This window comes from Urocampus carinirostris, chromosome 16 (genome assembly GCF_059441175.1).
Source record: "Urocampus carinirostris isolate Australia breed hairy pipefish chromosome 16, RoL_Ucar_1.0, whole genome shotgun sequence".
Taxonomy (NCBI): Eukaryota; Metazoa; Chordata; class Actinopteri; order Syngnathiformes; family Syngnathidae; genus Urocampus; species Urocampus carinirostris.
The window spans coordinates 22,932,551-22,956,221 of NC_142364.1; the positions used below are offsets into that span (position 1 = coordinate 22,932,551).

The following is a 23,671-nucleotide window of genomic DNA, read 5'->3' on the forward strand; positions in this document are numbered from 1 at the left end:
CGCTACCTTAACAACTTAAATAACAGGGGTGTCAAACTCTTTTTCGTCAGCGCCCCTAATGTAGAAAAAGTATGCTTGCAATGACCCTACTCATAAATTATTAGACATGTGCCTTTGCTTTAGGGTGGAGATCTTTCAGAGGCTCACAATTAAATCATACTCACCAACACAACCGTTGTATGCTTTAGACTACCCCTTCTCTTCCCTTAAAAACACCTACCATTTTTTTCAAATTCAACAAAAACAAATCTTGACTCACGACTAGTGTTTTATTCGACTTCTTTTTTATTTTGAAATAAGACTTTGTCTTTATGCGTGATTAACCAACGATCACATTAGATTCCTGTTGTGGTGAACGTTGGCTATTTCTAGCACTTATTTTTCTTTCTTATAATATTCTATTCTAGGGACAGATCTACGTTGGCATGTATGTATTTGCATACATGTAACATCTCACACTATATGTGTCCCAACATTTTCAAAAGTGTGAGTTTAGTATTTGTCTACACCAAACACAAGTACAGCAGTCCCTTGTTTATGACGCGGTTGCGTTCCAAAAAGGTGCCGCGATAGCTAAAACATGTGAAGCAGATACTTTTATTAATATATTGATGATTATTATTGTTATTATCAGTATCATTATTATTATAGACACCAAAGAACAAACCCAATTTACAGGCTCAAACATTTCTTTAACAAATACAAATATTGTACTTTTCAAATGTTTTTTGTTTTAATATTACTTATGTACTCTGAAATTATAAGTTTAAAAATGATCTTGCAGCATATATTGTACTGGCCGGAAATGATTTGACTCTATGTTTTTTACTTCAAATTATACTTTGTCGGCAACATGTGGAGGTTATGGAAAATTGCATTTTCTTGCTTTTAGGCAGGGGTCGGCAACCCAAAAATTTTAATGAGCCATATTGGACCCACACAAATCAAAAGCCTTATAAAAGCCTAATAATGACAGAAATGTCCTTCTACAGAAACCATATATTTTTCCAATATACAACATTTTTGAAAAAGCACCAAGGAACCACTATGGAAAGCCAAAGAGCCGCATACAGTTCCAGAGCAAGTTTGGCGGGTCAAAAAGTCAATGTTTGTTGGCGATATTAAACATCTTCCTGTGCCGGCTTCATGTGCTTGTGTAGGTCCATACGTTGTTGTTGACATCATGGTTTTTAGAGAAACTTAAAATGACAGATTTTTTGGTTAGTAGTTTTTTTTTTAAAGCGGTAGTTGTTTTTAAGGGGTGAAAAGCTGTAGTTTAATGCAAAAAGCAGGAATGTTGGCAGGTATGAATACTGCTGCTGCTGATGATGATGTTTGTGCCTGGATGCATTCTGAGTTTACATTTGCATAAATGAAACATCGCACACCACTTGTGTCCCACCGTTTTTGAAAGTGTAAATTTTGTATTTATATGATACTAAATCAAGTACACTAATCCTATATTTACTCTACCAAGTGTTGATACCTATAGTAGCTTTTTCATGTAAGATTCCCCAAGACCAATAATTTGCTGAAAAGAAAATATCCTCAAAAATGTATCCCCCCAATTTGTTTATAAAACGTATTGTTGAATGTTGTGTGTGATGAACCCATGTGGGGGGAAGCAGTGGGTGCTCCAAATAAGGATGGTACTTAACCAGGAACAAAGTAACAAACGGACATAGGCGTGCAGGACACAATTTGTCCACACACAGTTTTATGAAAAGTTATACTGATGGCAACAAATGCAATTATAAAACTACAATATCCGAATATCAAGTAGTTTTAAAGAGTCACTAAGTGTCAAACTTGAGGCTTGGAGGCCAAAATTGGCCGGCTATTGAATTGTTTGTGGCCCACGAAAGAAAACCATGTTTGTTACATTCATTTATTGCTAAACCCTCAAAACTAAAACATTCTAATTCTTTTTAAATCTTCTTCAAAATCTGGGTAGTAATTAAACTATTGAATTGATTTGCGTGTATGAAGGGTCAAAATGTGAAGTACATTGTAGAGCAGTCGAAACTAAACCCCTATGGCCCCTGATATGCAGGCAGGCACCTCGCATTGCTGTCGCCGCTATTGGTGTGTGAGTGTGAGTGAATGTGTAAGTGTGAAGCAAATTGTAAAGCGCTTTAGGAAGTCTTTAGTGATTTGAAAAGCGCTATATAAATGCAGATCATTTACCATTTACCATTTGTCTCTATAGTCATTGATAAATATTGTATTGAAGCATTGGATGCAACAAGATTAAACATGGCACTCTAAGTTAAAAGACGTAATAAAGATGTTAAAGAGAAAAATTAGATACTAAAATGACATGCTAAATATGTAAAAATATGTTCAACATAGTGCTTAGAGATTGCCCTGAATTACAATAGTAGTGCTTTAAAAATAGTGCAATATAAAGAAGCAGTGCTTATATTTTATTGGCAGCTTCTGATTTCAGAGCTAGCTAACCATTAATTTTCTGTTAACATGTGTAATATATGTAAGGCTGTGGGGAAAATAAAATCATGTTTCAGTAATGTCCTGTAGTTAAAGCATTTACGGTACCACATAATACTAGCCTTAAAAAAGTACTCAACTTAACTCTATTTATAAAGCCCTTTATAACAGCCCCTACTGAAGACAAAGTGTTGTAAACATATCACACTTAACTAATAAAGAACCTTCAATAGACCATAAAATAAGGAAAACACTTAAAAAGTATAGAATGAAAACAGAATTTGGCAGGGCACAGATAAACCACATATGTAAATTACAAATGTATTCTCAGAGTATTACTGTAAGTTTATTCCGCTTCTTTTCTGCATATTTTAATGTTATTTAAACCCCATGACAACAAAACTTTCTCATTTTCCTCAGTTTGGAATCCATTGAAAAGTGATTTCCCTCACTGCACACGTTTTAAGTTACAATCTCCTCTTTTTTTTTCATCCTGTGCGCTGGCTCTCCTTGTGTTGTAGCTGGAATACGATTACATTTCATGCACACCCTCAGCCTCTCTGTGCCCCAATCAAGGGACGCAATTTGGTCTTGCAAATATGCATGAAATTTATATTTTACTCTCACACCAGAACACACTCACACATACGGGAACGCGCACGCACACGTGCACGGTGACTGGTGCTACTTCTACTCAATAAGATGCTTAGCTAGAATTTGCGTCACTGTCAAGCAATGAGAGATACCACACACACACACATGCAGAGAATAGGGAATGTATGTAAACGGCACCCAACTGCTAAGTTGACAGGTTGTGGGAATGTTCCACTTTTGAGATGATCTTGGGGGTAAAGATTCACTGAGTTCATCGTAATAGAAGGTCTAGTAGCGGGGCGGAAAGATCTCTGCTGTCAAACAAGAGCTTTGCTAGAAAGCGCTTTACTTTTTTTTGCTTTCCCCATTACATCTGAAAAAAAGAAGCCAAAGCACGTATTTATTTGTGTACAATTCACATTTTCTTGACAAAAAAATGGTGTGTCTAGTATTTTACCGTAATTGTGTATTGATCAGTCAAAATCATCGCCGACCAGAATCCCAAAACGTAGAATGCTAAGGATATCGAGTCTGGGTTGCGTTGGTGATAGTGCGTCATTATAACCACTATACTAGCAGTGGAATAAATCAAGGTTTCTCAACTGGTGGGACATAACTTAAATGTGGGTCCCAGACCCATTTTCAGTGGGGTTTAGGTCTTTGCCTTGGCAAAGTAATGCTAAGAAGAAGTCTGTATTCTTCAATTGAACACTCATTTTTGGTTCCCCTACACAATACAACACATGTAGTGGACAATAAATACCGTAAATTCCGGACTATAGAGTGCACCGGATTATAAGCCGCACCCACCACATTTTAAGAGGATAACCGCTTTCGTACTTACACAAGGCGCACCTGTATATAAGCCGCATGCGACTACATCATAACATGTAACACAATCATAAATGTAACCCAAATCTGACTTTGAGTCCCGCGACTGTAACTGAATATAACGAACACAATCAAAAAACCACAGCCGGCAAAATGAAAGGAAAATGATACCCGTACTTAAAGTTTGATGCAGACCTGGGTCCCGTTGAAAATAATCCAAGGAAAAAAAATGTATATTTCCAAAGGTAAGGGTGGAAAAAATATATATCCACTATTGTCCGCTGCGTCCACAAACACATCTCACCTTTACTCCACTTCCCGTTAGCCCCCGTTGTTTTCGCTCCTTCTTTTTGATTCGCCCGTGGAAAACATATCAGAATAAGTCTCTAAATTAAATACATTACAAAAATATACGGTTGCAAATACATATTATACATGGTTACACATATTTACAAAGAAAGACGATACACCGAGAGAGTTTTCAAAGCTTTAATAATATTATAACTTTCATCCCAAACCGTGCCTGTGGAGGGTTGAAAAACGCTACTAGCAACACGCTCACAACACAGTAAACGGCTCTGTTAAAAAAACATACCGTACTTGTAGTAATTACGGTAAACCATCCTCATCTTCCTCCTTATAACTGACGTCATCAAAGTCGTCTTCCCCAGTATGGGAAAGAGACTATATCATATAGACGTCCTCCTACTCTCCCTTATTCAAAAACACGCTAGCAACACGCTCGCAAAGTAAAGTTTACGTGCAGTAGCTCTGTTTCCTTTTTTATCGGACTGCTCGATTGCATTTAGCTTGAAATCTGCGTCATGTGTCTTTTTTTTTTGCAATTTGAATGGTGAGGATATTTCTGCGCTAATTTAATTTGTGTACAAGCTAAGAAGTTGCAGTCTTCCTTGGCGCATATATTCCACCGGTCTAAATATTACCTTTTGTACTCGAGCGCCGCTGGCGGCTGTTAGAAGAATTACATAAATTGGCCGCATCACTGAATAAGCCGCAGGGTTGAACGTTTGGGAAAAAAGTAGCAGCTTATCGTCCGGAATTTACGGTACACACTTTTCCTTTAAGGCTATTGCGGCTAGGTTACCACTAACCCCAAATGTCCAATGATCATTTTTAGGTCAAAATTGACCAGATCAGAGAGCTTGACACAGAATTAGCAATATCCTTTAGGAGTGCTCATAATAAATTTGGAGTACTTTTCTTGTAAAACTAAAATAACTAATGCAAATTAAATATTAGGTTCAATGATGTGGATTGGGAAAAATATCGGAAAACTATTTGTTTATTCGAATATCAGATAAAGTACAGCATACAAAATAAACTGTGGCGACTGTTAGATAATCATGACCCTGCGATTTTTTTTTTTTAATGACTATATTTAGCCTGCTGTGTTATTTTAATCTCTTATGTTGGTCCTCATGTTCCTTCAGAGCTTCTGCAGGAAAGTTTAAAACACTAGCAGGATGGCGAAGGCCTTGGAGCACTAAACTAGTAAATCACTTCTGTTCACATCGACTGGTGAGAAAAAAGGGCCCCTCTGTGCTCTCAGACAGCTAGCTAGCAAATTTACAGCTCGAACTGTTACTGCTACATTAGCTTAGCACCGCTCCATTTATCCGTGGCTAAATACGGAAGAGCATTACCTCTGAAGTCAAGTCATGTTTATTTGTATAGCCCTTAATCACAAGGAGACTCAAAGGGCTGTACGTACTACCATTACACAGTTCCCTGATGTAAAACCTGCATGAGGGCAAGAAACAAACTAAAAAAAACTCAGCATGAGGAAATAAAAAAACCTTGAGAATGAAACGAAGCTTTTGGAGTAATCCCCTCACCAGGATGACCATGCTGCAATGGATGTTGCAATGGCATTGACAAACAATAAATAGGCAACATAAAAATCAAATACACTGTAAGTAATAATAAAATGTCCGGTTGACAGCTTCCTAAGGTCAACATCATTCATAAGCTGTTGAATATACGTGTTTTAAGCATAGATTTAAACATTTCCTCTGAGGTTGCCGATCGAATCTCAGAGGGCAGAGCATTCCTCAGCACAGGGGCCAGAATGGAGAATGCTCTCAAACGTGCAGATTTCTTCTAGGCTCTTGCAATCACTAGTAGACCAGAAATTTCAGTGCCATCATTTTTGTCCAACAGCTGTACACCGCTGCTTTAGCTTTGCTAAAAAGTGCATTCACTTTTGCAAAAAGCTGACTTAGTTAACGGTTTTGATCAAGTCACTGAGCTCACCATTAGCTTATGCATACCTTTTTTTAAATTTGATGCCTAATGGAAGCCAAGCCATCTTAACAGTGACTGGTGAGCACAGTAGTACTACATGTTCAGTTCTTTGATGCAAAAGCAGGAAGTAGTTGTTGTAAAGGCCAAGGCTAGGCAAATGTAAATTTAGATAAAAATAAGGAGGCATTTAGCAGGCAAATTCATTTTCATGACGCGCCATGTGTAATTTTGGGACGAAATGCGACTTAGGCCTCTAAATGAAGAGTCTCTTGGACTTATCACATCGATTTAGATCACATGTGTCAATCATAGGCCTGCGAGCTGAATCAGCCCCACCAATTGATTTATTACGGCCTTCGAGACAATGCTGAGAGAAGCACAAAAGAAAAATGAGCCCCAAAACATCAAACAATGACCTGGATTTTTAAATTTCTCCAATGTATGTCACCATAGCCAAGGACTCTCCCAAAGAAAGCCACCCACTGCTGCTGTATATGCTGACCCCAATTTATCAACCAGAGAACATTTGAGGAAAAATCCACTTCAATGATATTTTACTTAAAATAGAAGTCACGGACACACTATCTAAAGGAATAGGATTGCATTTACGTGTGGTGCTTGGAAGTCTCTCTTAATCACTCTTTTTGCCACTAAGCTATGCATTTTTTTATCACCGGTGATTTTTTTTTGACCAAATTATAGTTTAGCACCTATATTAAAAAGTACAAAATTAAAACGTATCACCTGGGTGTCTTTGCAGAAGTTGTAAGTGCTTTAGTTCCTTTCTATAATATGTAAAATCTAACTGCGACGTTCCCACATGTACATAGATATTTTCATAAAAAATAAAAATAGGGAGCAGAAAAGCTTTTTAAATATTTTTATTTAAATTAGTGTCTGTGTGCTATTTATACTATCGCTGAGTTACTCTAGTGTAATTATATTGTTGTTGTTGTTTTTTGTTTGTTTAACAGTTACACAGTTGATCCACAAGAGATTAGTAAAGTTACTTTATTTTCCTCATGCTAAATTTTTTGAGTTTTCCTTGCCTTCATGTAGGTTTTAGATCAGGGGATGGTGTAATAATAGTCTGTAGTTTGCAATAGTCAGTGGTCTGTGCAGCCGTTTGAGACTCCTTGTGATTAAGGGCTATACAAATAAAAATATTAAGCAAAAAAAAAAAAAAAATGTTCACTCGTGTTTTATGCACGCAACACATTCTGTCTATATTATATTGAAAAACAAAGTGACAACATGTGCATGTCTTAAACCAAAAGTGTCAGACAAAACGGAATTCTAATCTGAGTCTATTGGAGTGGTTTATTCAAGCACAGACTTAGTCTCGCTTCAGAACAAAGAAACTGTAGACCAAAATACTAGTTTCAAACATTTTTTGTGGTGTTTAAAATTTGAAAAAGTGGTAATTTTTTTTAAATGATAGGTATTTTTGAGGGGAAGAAATGTGGTAGTCTGACGTGTAAAGTGGTAGTGTTCGTGAGTATGTCAATGGTGAAATACAATGATAGTGGTACCATTGCTCAGCTTGGATGGTTAACTATTATAAAACATGTCATGTATTATTTATGTAATGTTTATTATTTATGAGCAAATATGTAGACTGCTACCCAAGCTTGGCATTCATCCATCCATCCGTTGCTAATTACTGGTAAAAATAGTAGTGCCTTGAGGGTCTTTAAACTTAAATAGTTGGCATACGTTTACGTTTTACTAAACGAGTGAGTCTGTAACTATTATGCTATTTTAGCACGTAATCAACACAAGACAGTTGTTTCTTTCAACTAGCCAGCTAACCACAATTATTGTCACCTGTGATTTAGCTTTCTTGAATTAATCACACACTACAAACTGTTACGGGCTAATGCTATTGTCTTATGAATCCCTCTTTCTTCTTGCTGGGACTGACATACGAGCGTTGAAGTTAAGCCATGTCTATGAAAGGCCGTTTGAGAAGTAAATCATATGTGCTTTGACATATAACAACATACACAACTATACTCCCATAAGGACACAGCTATGCCTATGCTATACACTAATATACTGTACTCTCACACATACTACTATACTCTCATGCACACACTACTTTACTCTCATGCAAACAACTACTATAATTTCTCACACATACTGTACCACTATACCCTCTCACAAATACCACTATGCTCTCTCACACATACCACTATACTCACGCACACACATGCACGCAAGCACGCACACACACGCACAATACTTTAGACTCTCACACATACTATTGTACTCTCTAATGCACATTACTGTACTCCCACAAACACACTGGTATAGACTCTATATCACACACACACATTACTATGTTTCTCAAAAACCATTAAAATTGCTTTTAATGTAAAGGGTTTCCACACCTAGTGTAATGCTAACCTCACCTCAGTTTTGTTTTACTTTGACATAACTCATATATATATATATATATATATATATATATATATATATATATATATATATATATATATATATATATATATATATATGAGAGAAAGTACATTGCTATGTGCGTGACAGCATATTAGTGTGTCCAGAGTCTAGTAATACGTGTAAGAGTGAGTAGTGTGGTGTGTGTATGAGACTACGGTAATATGTGTGAGAGAGTATAGTAGTGTGTGTAAGATAGTAAGTATAGTGATATGAGTGAAACAGTACAGTAGTATGTGCATGGGCAGATAGTAGTGTGTGTATGGGAGCACAGTATCATGTATGGGAGAGTATAGTAGTGTTTGTGCATGGGAATAAAAGTGTCAGTATAGGAGTATAGTTTTACTGTGTGAGCGTATGACATTATATGTTAGAGCAAGTACGACTTATTTCACAAATAGCCTCTTATATTTACGCACCAACACACACCAAAGCATTTGTCCTGTCTTCAGTCACTCTGCACTTTAACACCCCACAAAAACTTTATGTAGGTGTTCATGAGTGTTTTTTCTGCAGACGCCCGGAAGCCGAACGCACTCTATTAATGTCAGTTTTGGTGAAGGCGTGAACTTGTCTACACTAATTTGAGGGATTTTGAGTAGGCTGACAAATGCTCTAAATTTAATACGTGTTATGGCCTAATAGAAAACAAATACAAGCACAGAACATTGTCAAAAAACACCCAATATTCTAGTGCAGTAAAAGCTTTGGGCGGACAGGTGTTTTGTGCAAGAAAAATAATTTACCTCAAGCCGACCTGGGAAAGTTTCTATCTTTTGGTGTTTGGAATTAGATAGCTCGAATGTATTATATTATGACACTTTCCTCTTTTGTTTAAAAATACTTCTGGGTAAACCATTACGTTGTTTTGCTATTACACTTGACTTCATCCAGGAGAGGACAAACCTTTTGACTGCATCCTAAAATTCTGCAGAAGGGCAAAGCCAGAAGAAAGAAAAAAAACAAAACTTTGATAGTTTGATAAAGTATCTGGATCACAAAGAATTAAAGCATAACTTAATAATATTTCCACTTTTAAGCACTGCATTTGATAAAGTGTTAAACTCAAAAGGCAATAGGGCGAATACGTGTTGGGATGTTGTTATTTTACTCGATAAATAACATATAATAAGAATAGTGTAGCGAATATGGGTTTTCAATAAATTATTCTAACAAACAATTTATAGACCAATTGAATTAAAGAGCCAAGTTTATTTTTTCCAAAACTCGTCTCGGCTTTTTTGGAGCACCACATACGTTTTTAGATCACTATGTCAGGAAAACGGATTAAAACCTTGTTTAGTTATTCTGATGGCTGGCTAGACACATTTTAGGTCATTTTTTTCCCCGTTTTTGATATTTCAATATACTTTAATCAAGACACACACTCTTGAATTTACGGACTTTTCTTATACTAATCATCTACTGAAGAAGCTTGAATAGAACACAAATCAATAATAAGAAACTAAAACAATGACAACTAGAAGTTAAAAACTTAAACTAGCACCATTTTGATGGACATCAACGTTTGCTTGATTATTTCATTATTGTATTTTGATAGAGTTATCCCTTTAATGTCACACTAATACCCATACCTAGCAACAATGCGATGTTCTGCCAAGTTTTGCGTCGTTGAAGATAACAGCCCGTCTTTATGTCCTCGGCGGTGGAGCGATTAAGAACCTCGGAAGGCTTGGGACTCAGGTAGGAAAAGGACCACAGGATGCAAGGTTTTGAAGCAGAGGTAGACTGCTGGTGGCCTGAGGCTTACCTGGCTTCGCTGGCTTTGTCCCACTGGTTTGGCCGCTAGCTTGATCAAGCTTGGTTGCTGACTTGGCAAAGTTCTCTGACTGCTTGTTGAGCTGAGACTTGGTCAGGACCGGCCAGGGTTTCGGTCCAGTTTTTCTTGTCAGGATATGCCCTGCTGCCTTCTGGCTGGAAAATTTCAGACGGCCATTGCGAGGTAAGACGTTTACCAGCTCTGGGTTCCGATCTCCTGGGAGGGGCGGACTCCCTGTGGTGGAGTTGTCACAGCAACCTTTGATGCGCCAATGCAAACATACGTCCCCCTCCCCAACCTCACATTCCACCAGTATCAGTCAAATAACATACTATGTGATGAACTTAAAACACAGTATTCACTTCACATGTTTTGACATTGTTTGATCATTTTCTGATGTTGTAAAATGGAATTCTGACCAAATGTTGAATACTCTACAATAGTTACAAAATGGGAACAACGAATAGCAAAGGTATTTGCTTAATTTTCTTGTTAGCCTTGAAGTCAATACACTTTAACGTGCAGCTGGGATGCTTTGAAAATAATGTATTTTTCATGGGAAGGGGTTGCAAGGGGAGTGATACCAAGGTCTTTAATAGGCTTGTGCCTACTAAACATGTGAAACATTGACTTCCTTCATGAACAAATAAGCAGAATTTACTCAAGATCTTTTTAAATTCCACCCGTAGTTGCATAATTAGCTTCTGATTAAATCATTTTTGAAGCTATGTGCATTGCAGCTGCTATTTTCTGTCATGATCAATCTGTCAAGAATCCAATGTTGACTGAACATAAACAATTCAATCGAAAAAGTTTGAAATTCCAATGGTGCTTAAACTGTAAATCAATTCTAAAAATTGTACAAACAATTACAATTCAAGTATCGTAGCACCTGCAGTCACTGTATTTTGTAACAGTTTGAGATTTGTGCGCATGAGTCGGAACGGAAGCTGTGTGAGCCACAAGAGCCCTGGTTTTCCATCTTCAATATTGACGGCACCATGGAGGTTTCGGGAAGGAATCAAGGATTGGGAAGCCAGCTCAAGTACTCTTCCCCTTGTGGTCTGTCTACTACACTTTGATTTATGACTGCAAGTGTCGCGGAAAATAGATGAACTGTGCTGAGGAAATACATTGGGTGCCTTCTTTCCCTCTTCATTTTTCTTTCCTTGTTGTCATGCATTTAAGACACTCTTTTTGGACGGCCACGCCCATCGTTGCATTGATTTATATTTTTTATACTTGTTTTTTACTGTAAGTGCTGCATAATTGCAGACAGAAGGGCGACGTGAGATAAAAACAAGACTGATTGTATATATTTCAACAATGTATGCTCCCTCAAAGAATTGAGTACCCATGTGAAATGAAGCTGAGGCTTTTGCATTTGTCTTTATGAATGCCTGTATACAAACTCGGGCTTTATGATGCGTGATGAAAAAAAAATGTAAACGATTGTATTATAACATTAAGGAAAACTAAAAATACATGGGAGTATGTCATGTTGGGTGGAAGTGGGTGGAAACAGAGCTTAAAGGAACAGTGAGTATTATTTGACCACTTGCTGTCTCTGAAAAGTGTATTACGACGGAAAACGTAAGTGAGAATATAAACCACGGCGATGAAAAGCACATTTTTTTCTTTTATTCATTTTTTTGCCCAGCCTTTCCTGAGGTTTTGTGTTTTGTAGGGTAAAATGAATACAAATTTCTCAACCTATGAGTTTCACAACATGTACATTTATATGTATTTTTACTTATTATTTAAATCAACATTTTTTTTGTTTAGGGATGTTTTTTTTGTCTTTTTACCCCTAGGAGGAGATGAATAATACACACTTACCCTTTCAACGATATCTTGGAAATAATAAGAAAAGCATTTGCCAGTACGTACCCATCCACTTGGTATATGACTTACAGATATATATCAATAACTCTAGTTTACTATATTCACCATAAATTCAAGACAACAGATTGCACCAGATTAAAAGCTGCATGCTCAAATCTAAGAACGGAACTCAGTTTTATCTTTGTACAAGCCTGTCAAAGACGATACCTTGGATACATGCAGAGTTGATGGGACTCGCTGGATACTTTATAACACAAATACATTCCATTCCAAGTAAGCGCCGAAAAATGAAAATCCCACAATTTTATAGATCAGGAGTCAGGACCAATCTGCATGTGTGGCAACCCGTGATGCATTCATCTGACACATACATGTTAAAGACTTCTTCATGGCTCAAGTTTCCTAAATGTAAAGCATGAGACGCAGTTTAGAACAAAGACTTAAATACAATTTCATACAATACTCTAACAAAGACAATTTTCCACACTATTCTCCGACTTAAAAAGCCATAAAAATAAACTAATTGCCGTCAATAACTTACATTTTAAGCTCAGCGTATATCTGGGCCATTTTTAACTACGTCATTTTCAGTTCTGCTGAATGCGACAATTCAAGATGATGATTACAAAGACACACACATATTAAATACTGCATCAAAAAAACAACGAAATGTGGGTTGTGTCGTGTAAACTGTGAGCCCTATCTTATGAGGCGACAGCGCCAGGGGAACCACCCTGTAGAGAATAGTGCCAGATTGCAACACACACGTGTTTGAGTTGTTTTATTGTTGGTTGCCAGGGTAATGGAGCAATTTGTATTTGCTATTTCTTCTGAGGAAACATAGGAAACTTTAGCGACTTGAAATTGACAGCGATGATAGGGACGGAGATGTGCATGTTTCATATTTCTGTGTCTCTTTTATGTTTCTCCATTTTTTCAAATCTTTTACCGCAAACTAGTAATTGTTATCCCATTGGCGGAACATTTTGCTTTTTCATTTTTTTTTCTTAAGATATTCTTCACTTAATTTAAGCAAAATTGTTTTGCCCATTTGAAGTGTTTTTTCCCCAACATTTGGAGAAATAATCTCTTAAAATGCTCTACCGTCTGCTTCCCAAGAACTTTTGTTCATTCAAAATAGATTTTTCCTTGTTTTAATTGACAAAAAATAATAATAATTAAAAGGAGCAAGTTATTCATTTATTTTTTTTTACAATTAGGGAAATTGTACAAAAATAACCATTGTGAGACCTCCAAGGTTCTAAACAACGAATATCAAAATAAAAAAAAAAAAAATGAAGATAAACAATGAATGCACATGATACACAGCAAAATTAATTATGTAATGGAGCGAGAACATATTTTCCTTTAGTGATTAGCTGTTACCGTAAGTATTTGTATATTAATTGGTTTAGGGGTTGCTAAGTGCGTTTAGCAAAACATGAACAACTAGTTTTACTTAAGCGGCTGACATAGACAGATGTTGTCACTAGCTGTATTAGCATTTACAACAAGTATTAGCAACGAGCATCGGGTTTGGAACATTTTAAATGAATGCACAGGAAATAAATATTTTTTCTCTTTATTATAAATTTAATTATCTTTGGATTTTTGGCTTTGAGCCTGAACTGAGCACATATTTTGCCTTAGCTGTTAGCTAGTAACTTTAGTATTGTCTAGCCCTGCTTTCGAGGTCACCAGCTGCGATCAGTCCCGCCCTGGGCTTGTAGTCACAATTTTGATTCAGCCCAATGTCCAATTGACTTTGACAACCCTGTTCTACAACAACGGTAAATGAGGCTTTTCTATATTATAAGTTGCTGAGGCGATTATGCTTTAATCGTTATTCATGATGTTGAAAAAGCGAAAGACAACAGGGGACACAAATGACTTGCTGGAAACTTGATAAATGTTATTTTTTCCTAAAGACAATGAACACCATTTATAAAACAGCAATCTGTTATTATTTGTAGATCTATAGTTGTTATTTTGTTTCAGTCATATACTCTCAGTCTCCAAGGATATCATTTCAAGGTAAGTTTGCATGTCACTACATTTAAGTTCTCCCCAAATACCAAACAAGCACAGAAATGTAAGCTTCGAAAATCGCATCAAATTGCAATACAGGTCTGACAAATCACAACTATATATTTTTTTTGCTTTTGGAAAATCATGCAGCCCTCGTATCAACTCCCTGGTGTGTGACCATTGAATATGTAATGTGACACTGATTTATCAGGGCAATTTAGGTGAGTTACTCTTTCTGCACCTGTGGAGCCTCTAATGTGTCCCCGCTACATAATGGAGCAACCCAAGTGGCAAATAAAATGTAATGTGTGTCTTAACTTTGGAAATACTCGCAACAGTTTTGGGATGTAGTGACTTTGGTTGGTGTCCCATCAAAATGCACTCTGCCCGTAGCGTAAGATAGTGTAGCTTTAAGTAGATTTAGATGGACCAGTCTCCAAGCTTTTTCAAATTTAAAGCTACTTTTTGTTACAAATCAGCACAAAAGGCACCCAGTTTGATTTCAGTTTTTTCCATACCATTGGAAGATTCTAGCGGGCCATCAGTCTCATAAACGTGTACAGTCAAACATAGGATACTATTTTTGGAGGAAACTATACCATATTTGATGGTGTATAACACTCGCTTGTTTATAACAATCCTATGTTTTTAGAAATTAGAAATCAGAAAAAACATTGTCTCACTTTTTCTCATTTCAAACTTTGCGGTTGGATTCAACAGGAATCGAACCCGGGTCTCTGCAATCATCTCATTATATTTTTTAGTCACGGTTCCATAGATGAATGTTTATTTCCTTGTGCAATTCACATGTTACAATGTCAATACATTTGTCACTTACCATGCTTAGAATAGAAGAATAAAATAGAAGGGCAAACATTGATCATGGAGCTACCTTCTTGGTTTTGCTCTAAAAATGCACATAATCAATGTGTTTGATAACAAAATAGACAAAATGTATTCCTGGGGAACATGGCCCCGGAACTGTGTAAACTGTCCATCCACCATCCATCTCACAAAATTCAATGGGAAACACAGTTTGTCACGATTGCCGATTGCCCTCACCTGGGGCCACTCGCTTGGCGCCAGCTGCTGCTCATTGCCTGATTGGCTCCCCTCCTGTTTAAAGTCAGTTTTATCTTTGTACAAGCCTGTCAAAGACGATACCTTGGATACAGGCAGAGTTGCTTCACTCATTGTCAGTCTGTCAACGAACCTCTGCACTTACAAGACGTGCATTTTGACTCTGTTCGGTATACTCTTTCCGGTATCAATCCCAAATGTCCCGTCCTTCCTGGTATCTTGCACTAGTATCCGGTCTCCGGTGTCGATCCCATCTGTCCCGTCTTGTTTGGTATCTTACTCTTGTACCACGTATCAGGTATATATCCCGTCTGTCTCGTCCTGTCTGGTATCTGCTCGTGTATCCTGTATCTGGTATCGATCCCGTCTGTCCTGTCCGGTTTCGATCTTAGGTGACCAGACCCCCCAATTCGCCCCCAAGCAGGGAGGCAATGAGTACCTATGTTGTAAGTCTTAGGTATGACTTGACCGAGGCTTGAACCAGCGACCTCCCAGTCTCGGAGCGGGCGCCCTACCATCCAGGCTACCGAGCTGGTACAAGTCGTATGAAAACATTACGCGTCTGGGTCCACCGTTTGTTCGGGCTCTGACACAGTTATATGCATTTCTAATTCAACAACGTTTTATTTTATTACTTTGTTGATACTATGTTATTAACAGGTAATAATTAGAAGTGGAGTTAAAAAGTAAGAGTAGGCAAATCGATCCAAATGAATATGATCGATACTAAACAACTACTTGGAGCTGATTGATACTGTTGATCTGGAATGAATACTGAAGTACAATACTAAAACTCCCAGCGTGTACAAAGTTACCCTGTGCATAGCTTGTGGCTAGCCTGGTTTCTAGCCTCTGTTTTGTTGCTTTTAACTATTTTAAACCACACGACCTAGCATTGCATTGACCTAGCAAAATTTGGATAGAACACAACTTACGATCAACATCTATGGATAATCACCTTCAACTTTGAGGTATTTAAACTAAAATATTGTATTCCTTAATACCCTGAAGTTTCAACGGGGAAGTAAAAATGCAAATACATAAACAGATACAAATTGTAGTGTTAGATAACTGAAAGTAACATACAGTATTAAAACAGCAAACCCCCAAAAATATGTAAAGTATTACAAATGTAAAAATAGAATTAAAATATGAATTATAAATACAGTAATAATACATATGAAAATAAAACATATTTGCTAAATATACCACTTATACACAACTATATATGTAAACCTAAAATAAAGACATACATCTATTTTGTAGCAGTCTATTAAAAAAATACTTCAAAAAAATCCAAATGGCAACACAGATCAATTGATTTATGTAAAGCAGTGCTTCTCAAAAAGTATCTGGCACGCCCCACCCCAACACCCCTCGGAAGAAGAAATCATTTTGCGCAAAATCCGCCTACTGCTGCCCCCCAAGAATAACACCCTAAATCACCTAGCACTCCCTGAGTAAATGTGTCCATACAATTGTTCAACGTACACTGCTGTACACTACATGATCCTGATTAACATGTAGGATAATAAAATAAGAAATATGGACCATCTTAAAACAACGAATAACTTTATTACTCGGTAACAGAAAAAAATATAGCGTATCTGAAATTCAAAAATTAAATAGAAATTCTAAACTATAAACCTTTTGACTGACCTTGTCAAACCATGTACCGGAAAATGAAATTACATGAAATCAATAAATAATAATGCATTTAATCAGATCAGCGACATTAACTCAAGATCAACATATTAAAAATCGTGCAAAACAGTAAATATATCAAATGGTAACATTTGCTGAGCTCATTCCGATGTTTATGAAATTTAGGGGCCCACAATATGTCAAAATAAGTACAAGTATTTAGAGTAAAAATTATCAAACTATGCTGTGCTCAGATTTATTTAAAAAAAATACTTTCAACATGAGCGTTTGTACTATATGTCAATCCATCTATTAATTATTAATTTCTTATTCTACCGGTATATATATTTTATTTGTTGATTTTTCCCCCCTATTTATATTATTTGTATACGACTTTTTGTGGGGAGTTTTAATCCCCCACTGTTTGTTTCTCGAATCGGCTAACAGACCAGAGGGGTTGTCATTTTATTGTGAATTATCCAACCATAAGACTTTAACCCAAACGGATCATCTTGAAATAGAAGGTGCATCATACTGCCATTGTGCCACTTCCCTTAGAGTCGTCTAGACTAAAGGATTTACCTAAATCATGTCTTTCATAATCAAGCACGTGATGACTGACATGAAACGGGAAAAAAGGGTGCCTTTGTCTTTATAAAGCCCATCACAAAGATATTTAAGACCCATTAAATCTGATTCCTACTGGAATTCCCTCCGTACCTTGGAAGTGTTCCAGCTTTAGCGCATCCTCATCCCGTTTGGAATTGGAAAATGACTCACGGTTGCTGCCGTCCCATTCAAATACACGAGAGAGCCAAACCGAACATTCCCTGTAGAGTGAGAGCAGATCTTTTTTTCTAACTGTCCTGTAAAAAAACGATATGGAGGAGAACGATTACATTATCCATTTTGGATTTTAAAAAGCAGCAGCCTTTTTGAGCCAAGGCACACATTGTTTTATCAAAGATTTTGAAGGCACACCATCCAGCACCAGTTTCATTTAGCTTATTTTCATATGTATAAGGCAAACATAAAAATGTCTCAGATTTTCTTCAAACAATGCATGGTCTATCGTGCAGTTCGCCCTGTGTGTCAAGTAAATCAGCGGGCGTAGCTGGCGACACGAAGAGGCTGCCGTTCACACTGCAGTGCTCAATGCTCAAATGCGATTTTTGGGTGAAATCGTTAACATTTCCATCTAAATGCGACTTGGATGCTGTCGTCTGTGACCTCTATGTGTCTCCTGTGCGAATGCTAGCGCATCCCTCTTACGCGAAAGAGAACACGTTACGTCACACGTGATGCATTGTTCGCGGAAGTAATCATGGATGCCAATGCCGTAGCGTATCTTGCAATTTGATTTATTGTGCTGAAGCTGAACAGAGTCCCCCCCCAAATATGAATTAAATCAAAAACCAAATTTTCCCGCCGTTGAATGTTTTCTTTGTGTTTGTCCGCTATGGTGTGTTGATTTATATGCTAAAACGCAAAATCATGGAAACTGAACAGGCATGAGATAATTGAAGATTAATGAACCAAGTGTTCGTAAGCAGAGGAAGCTAAAAACGAACTCCGACAAGTTTTTGTCTGTATTTTTTACTCATGGGGAATTTTATTCTTCCGCACAACAGCTGCCTCAGCAGAGGGCACTCGCGCCCTATTGTGCGGTTATTTTTCCCATTTATTTTTTGCATTAAACTCCTGTCTTTACCATGCTTATGGTTGTGACTTTTGTGCTGTGCCTTATTGCCTTTTCTAACTGATGTATTCTTGATTCAATTGTTTACAATGGCACGGATTCATTTTCGATCTAGCCTCTTGATTTTGCTCTAATAAAACACCAGATTGTTGTGTTTAAATTTACATTTTCACAAAATATCCTTCCGGGAGGGGAAGGGGTTGATGCATGCCCTGTCCTTCCTAGACTGTCCACCCACCGTGGTCTCACAAAATTATATGGGAAACTCTGTACTAGTTACTCAACTGGTCACTCGAAAAAAGCAAAGACAGACCAATGACATGCTATATTGTCAAAGATAAAATGAGGCAATTTTTTCAGAACTCCGCACTCGTGTTACCTGGCATACTGGTTGAACAACACTATTTTAAAGCAAGCTGAGCATTCTCAGCCCAAAGGGAGGATTTCGCCTCACACGGAGAGGCTCATTGGCATGGCAAGGTTGTAGAAACTCCGTTTTGCACAGTCTTTGCATTTGATGATCGGTGGATTTTTTTAAAATTTTTTTTTTTGGGCAGGTGTTTTGTCTGGCAGTGGATTAAGCTCAGATCCGTCAGCAATTACCCTCAGAAGTAAGAACACAGCCGAGCGTTGCCTCCAGAGGTTGCGGCTCGCTGATCTGTCTTTAGACTGGTTAAAGGCCTGAGGTGAGCAGTGGATTTGCGTCCCATTATGTTGCCACAGGTATTTACACAGCAGACGGTTGAGATCGTCATGCATATTGAAGGCGTGCTTGGGAGAATAAATGAGATTTGACTTTCAAGATGCCAGATTTGAGGAGAAAATGAAAAAATTCTACGCATCTGTCGTCCACCCGGCAGCTGTATAGGGGGAAAGCTGTAATTGTAGTTAAAGTAACGGCAAGGAACATTTGTGTTTGGACTTTGGACTTTGGCTTCTTTTGTGTAAAATTTGAAATTGCTGCGACAGTTGATTGACACGTTGTCTAATACATTGGTCCGCAACCTTTTCTGTACCATGGACCGATTAAATGTCTGACAATATGGTCATGGCCGTAATCAATAATAACATTAGTAATAATGCTGGTCTACTTGTGGTCCCAAGAGCCACGAAGGCATCAATAGGTTCGAGAGTGTTCTCCATTCGGGCCCCAGGGCTGTGGAATGCTCTGCCCACTGAGATTTGATCTGCAACCTCAGTGGAACTGTCTAAATCTAGGCTTAAAACACACTTCTATTCTGTAGCATTTGAATAACCTATATTTTAGGTTGACAATATCTGTGTCTCATCTCATCTCATTAGCTGCGCCGCTTATCCTCAGTAGGGTCGTAGGGTTGCCGGAGCCCATCCCAGCAATCATCGGGCAGTGGGCAGAGGACACCCTGAACTGGTTGTCAGCCAATCGCAGGGCCAATATCTGTGTATTATTTGTTATTGCAACATCGATTGCAGCCTGGTCATCCTTGAAGGGGAAAAACCTCATGTGCGGCCCCTTCTCAAGGTTTCTTCATTTTCCTCATTTTGAGGTTTTTGAGTTTTTCTTTGCCCTCATGTAGGTTTTAGATCAGGGGATGGTGTAATAATAGTCTGTGTTTTCCAATAATCTATGGTCTGGCACCCCTTTGAGACTCTTTGTGATTAAGAGCTACACAAATAAACATGACTTGACTTGATATTAGTAATACTAATGATACAATAATCTCAAAGCCAATGTTGATTTTCTGGACCACTAGATGGCATTGGAAAAGGCGTTGAATTTGTTCACAAAAATTACACTAATTTCGCTCTCCATGCCATATTGTAAAATGTTGTTTTGGCTGAATTCCTTCCCATAAGGATCCCATTTTACAATGTACACCGTGGAACCATGAGTAAACATAGTGTAATGATAAGATAAAATTAAATGTATTTTCCTCTGCTAAAATACGGTCATATGCTACAGTAAACCTTTGTTCAAACCAAAAAAAGTACTACTCTCGGGTAGACCATGAGATTTTCGAGAAGGGTTGTTCAAACCTCACTTTGTGTTTGCTGTTAAAAACGTCATATTGGAATATAATATTGTGAATGTGCTTAATTGCTGTTGAGATTGTCATAATTGTTTTCTGTTATTAGTGCCAATAAATTTGTTCAAACCAAAAAAACACTTAAGAGCTTGCTCTGTCCACTCCACGCATCGGCCCGGTATTGCAGTACCTCCGGGAACGGTGCATTCGCAATGATCGCAGCAAGGCTTTAGGGCTAGGACCTTAGCTTGGCCTTTTGGCTGAGAGTAAGTGTCCCGGCTCCTAGGCTTTGTAGCGTAGTATGAACTGACCGATAACGGATAATGGATAATGAAAAACGAAGATAGAACAATAACCCTTAAAAACCCCACTTGCTGTTAAAAGTGTTGATAAAAATTGTTCAAACCTCATATTGTTAGAATATGATATAATGAAATTGTGAATGTGTTTAATTGCTGTTAAAAGTGTCAATAAAATTGTTCAAACCACACCTAAACTTTTAATTATGGTTTTAGTGGTAGAGAAAATGCATATGTACACGGATAAATGTGGTTCGAGCAAATAAATAAAATAAGGCAACCTTTTTTTTTTTGCTCGGTAAATACAATATAATTTTTTGTGGTAAATGCATGTGGGTTATTTTGTAAAATAGGGCCCATAGTATAGGAATAAAAAACCTGTCTTTGAACAGACTTGGGATACCCCTGCTGTATTTGTGGCTCACAATTGCCTTCAGGTGGGAAGTTTACATAATGAGTATTAAAGCATTTGAGGCAAACAGTACTATTTTTTTAATCCCCACGTTTTTTAAATGATTTATTTTATGGATGAAGGAAATTTTAAACAACTGCAAAAGGTCCTCGAAGTCAGCACAACCTGATATAATATTTCAAGCTATCATGCAGTGGTCCCCAAATCATGTTACGCTTCCCTATTAGGTCCAACCCCCTACCAATACCCAAAAGCAGTGTGACACAACTATGGTAATGGTATTTAAATCTGGGTTGCCATGGTGAGAGGGTTTTTTAAGGGTTATTGATCTATCTTCGTTATTCATTATCCATTATCCGTTATCGGTCAGTTCATAATACGCTACAAAGCCTAGGAGACGGGACACTTACTCTCAGCCAAAAGGCCAAGCTAAGGTCCTAGCCCTAAAGCCTTGCTGCGATCATTGCGAATGCACCGTTCCCGGAGGTACTGCAATACCGGGCCGATGCGTGGAGTGGACAGAGCAAGAGTGCCAAACTCTTAAGACTAGTCTACCTGTTATATAGACAAGAAATGAAAAGGCATTGGATTTTATCTCATTATCAAACTATTTTTAATCAGAGTACCAAAGAAGTATACCAATTTCGTTGAACATTTTGCACGCTACAAAGACAAACCTAAAAAGATTTATTTGGTTATTATTTGTTTTATAAATAGCGTTATTGTTTATTTTCTGACTTTTGTTCTGTGAAAAATCCAGACGGGTTATTTAATCTAAACCCTGAATCATGAAATATCGACAGGTCATTCTGTTTCGTAGTGAATCGCAAATATTATAACCGATTGATGTTTTTGTTTTATTCCCAATCATGCCTGATGGATATTTATAAAGTTTTGCACCATCAAATGTAATCCTGAAAGCTGATCAGCAATTTGAGTGAACAACTCAGACATTACTCAGAATGCATCCCACCTCCTGTCCTGCTTCCTCTTTGTTGTTCCGCTGCTACCGTGGTGATTCACAGCCTGCAGCCGTCCTCGGCGGAGACCAAAGAGAGCCTGCCAGCAGCTTGGTTTACAAGACTGGGCCTGTTTTTTCCCCAAGTTTTTTTTAAACAGGATTCACACCAAGTCCGTCGCATTACATAATTCAAGTAAAACCATGTTTTAGAAATAGCAAAGAGACCAAGTCAAAAATAGATTAGATGACGACAGAAAATACATTCTTTTTTTTTTTTATCATCACACGGCATCATATTGTGGAATAAATGGTGCCATAATTAAAAAAAAATAAAAATAAAACATAAACTATGAATAAAATACACTAACATATTTACAATGTATTTATTCAATGTCCTTCAAAGTTTAATTCATCATCAGACACACCAAAGAGTTTCTCGTTGTGCTTTTTTGGCATTTATTTATATCTTTCAGGACAACTTTCTGTTTTGTCCATTGTCTAACATTTGTCTCTTATACTGTGAGTAAAAATAATGTGATGATGAGAGAAACTTTAATGACATCTACGCCCATAGAGGTCTTGTGATTAAACGGTCGATTTGTTGTTATCATTATTACAATTATTTTTATTTTCATTATTGCTAATAATATTATCTGGCTGGAATCATGACGATTGTCGGACAATTAACTGGCCCATGGTACAGAAAAGGTTGGGGACCACTGCTTCACAAGGTTGACCAGCCCAGTTTATTAACAAAGCCTTTTTTGTCGTTAAAAATAAAATAAAAAGATAGATTCTTCTTAGAAAGGTTAATGTAGAAAAATAACAAGATTTCAGCTTTATTCAAAACACTCAATCCTACACTCTCAACACAGTTTGGTTAAAATTAACCGAAGTTCGGGTTAAAAATTGACCAATCCAATGCCAAGGTTGATTTTCAGAAACAACCCCCAATGTCCAATGTTTTTTTTATTTTATTTTACAAGAGAATACTCAAAAACATTGTATTTTTATTTTTTATAATAATCAATAGCATGGCAGCATGGCAGTGCAGTGATTAGCGTGTGTGAGGCACAGTTCTGAGGTCATGAGATCGAACCTTCTTGTGTGGAGTTTGTATGTTCTCCCCGTGCTTGCGTGGATTTCCTCACTCCGGTTTCCTCCCACATTCCAAAAACATGCATGTAAGGTTGGCCGGTCCAAATTGCCCCTAGGTGTGAATGAGAGAGTGAGTTTTCCTTCTCTGTGTGCCCTGTGACTGGCTAGCAACTGGTTCAGGGTGTACCCTGCCCAACTGCCCAAAGATAGCTGGGATGGGC

The 23,671-nt window shown here is 37.5% G+C and overlaps 1 protein-coding gene across 4 annotated transcripts in view; it reads left to right on the forward strand.

Moving 5' to 3' along the window:
* Nucleotides 1-23,671, forward strand: part of astn2 (astrotactin 2) — a 391,785-nt gene that overhangs the window by 787 nt on the left and 367,327 nt on the right. The window contains exons 1-2 of one of the 4 annotated variants that reach the window (XM_088355423.1): nucleotides 19,124-19,154; nucleotides 19,232-19,360. The exons of 2 other annotated variants lie outside the window; for them this stretch is intronic. The gene's annotated coding sequence lies outside the window, so the exon portion shown is untranslated. Of the gene's footprint in view, nucleotides 1-19,123; nucleotides 19,155-19,217; nucleotides 19,361-23,671 lie in introns of those variants that run through there. One more of the 4 variants, XM_088355425.1, reaches the window with a different exon arrangement.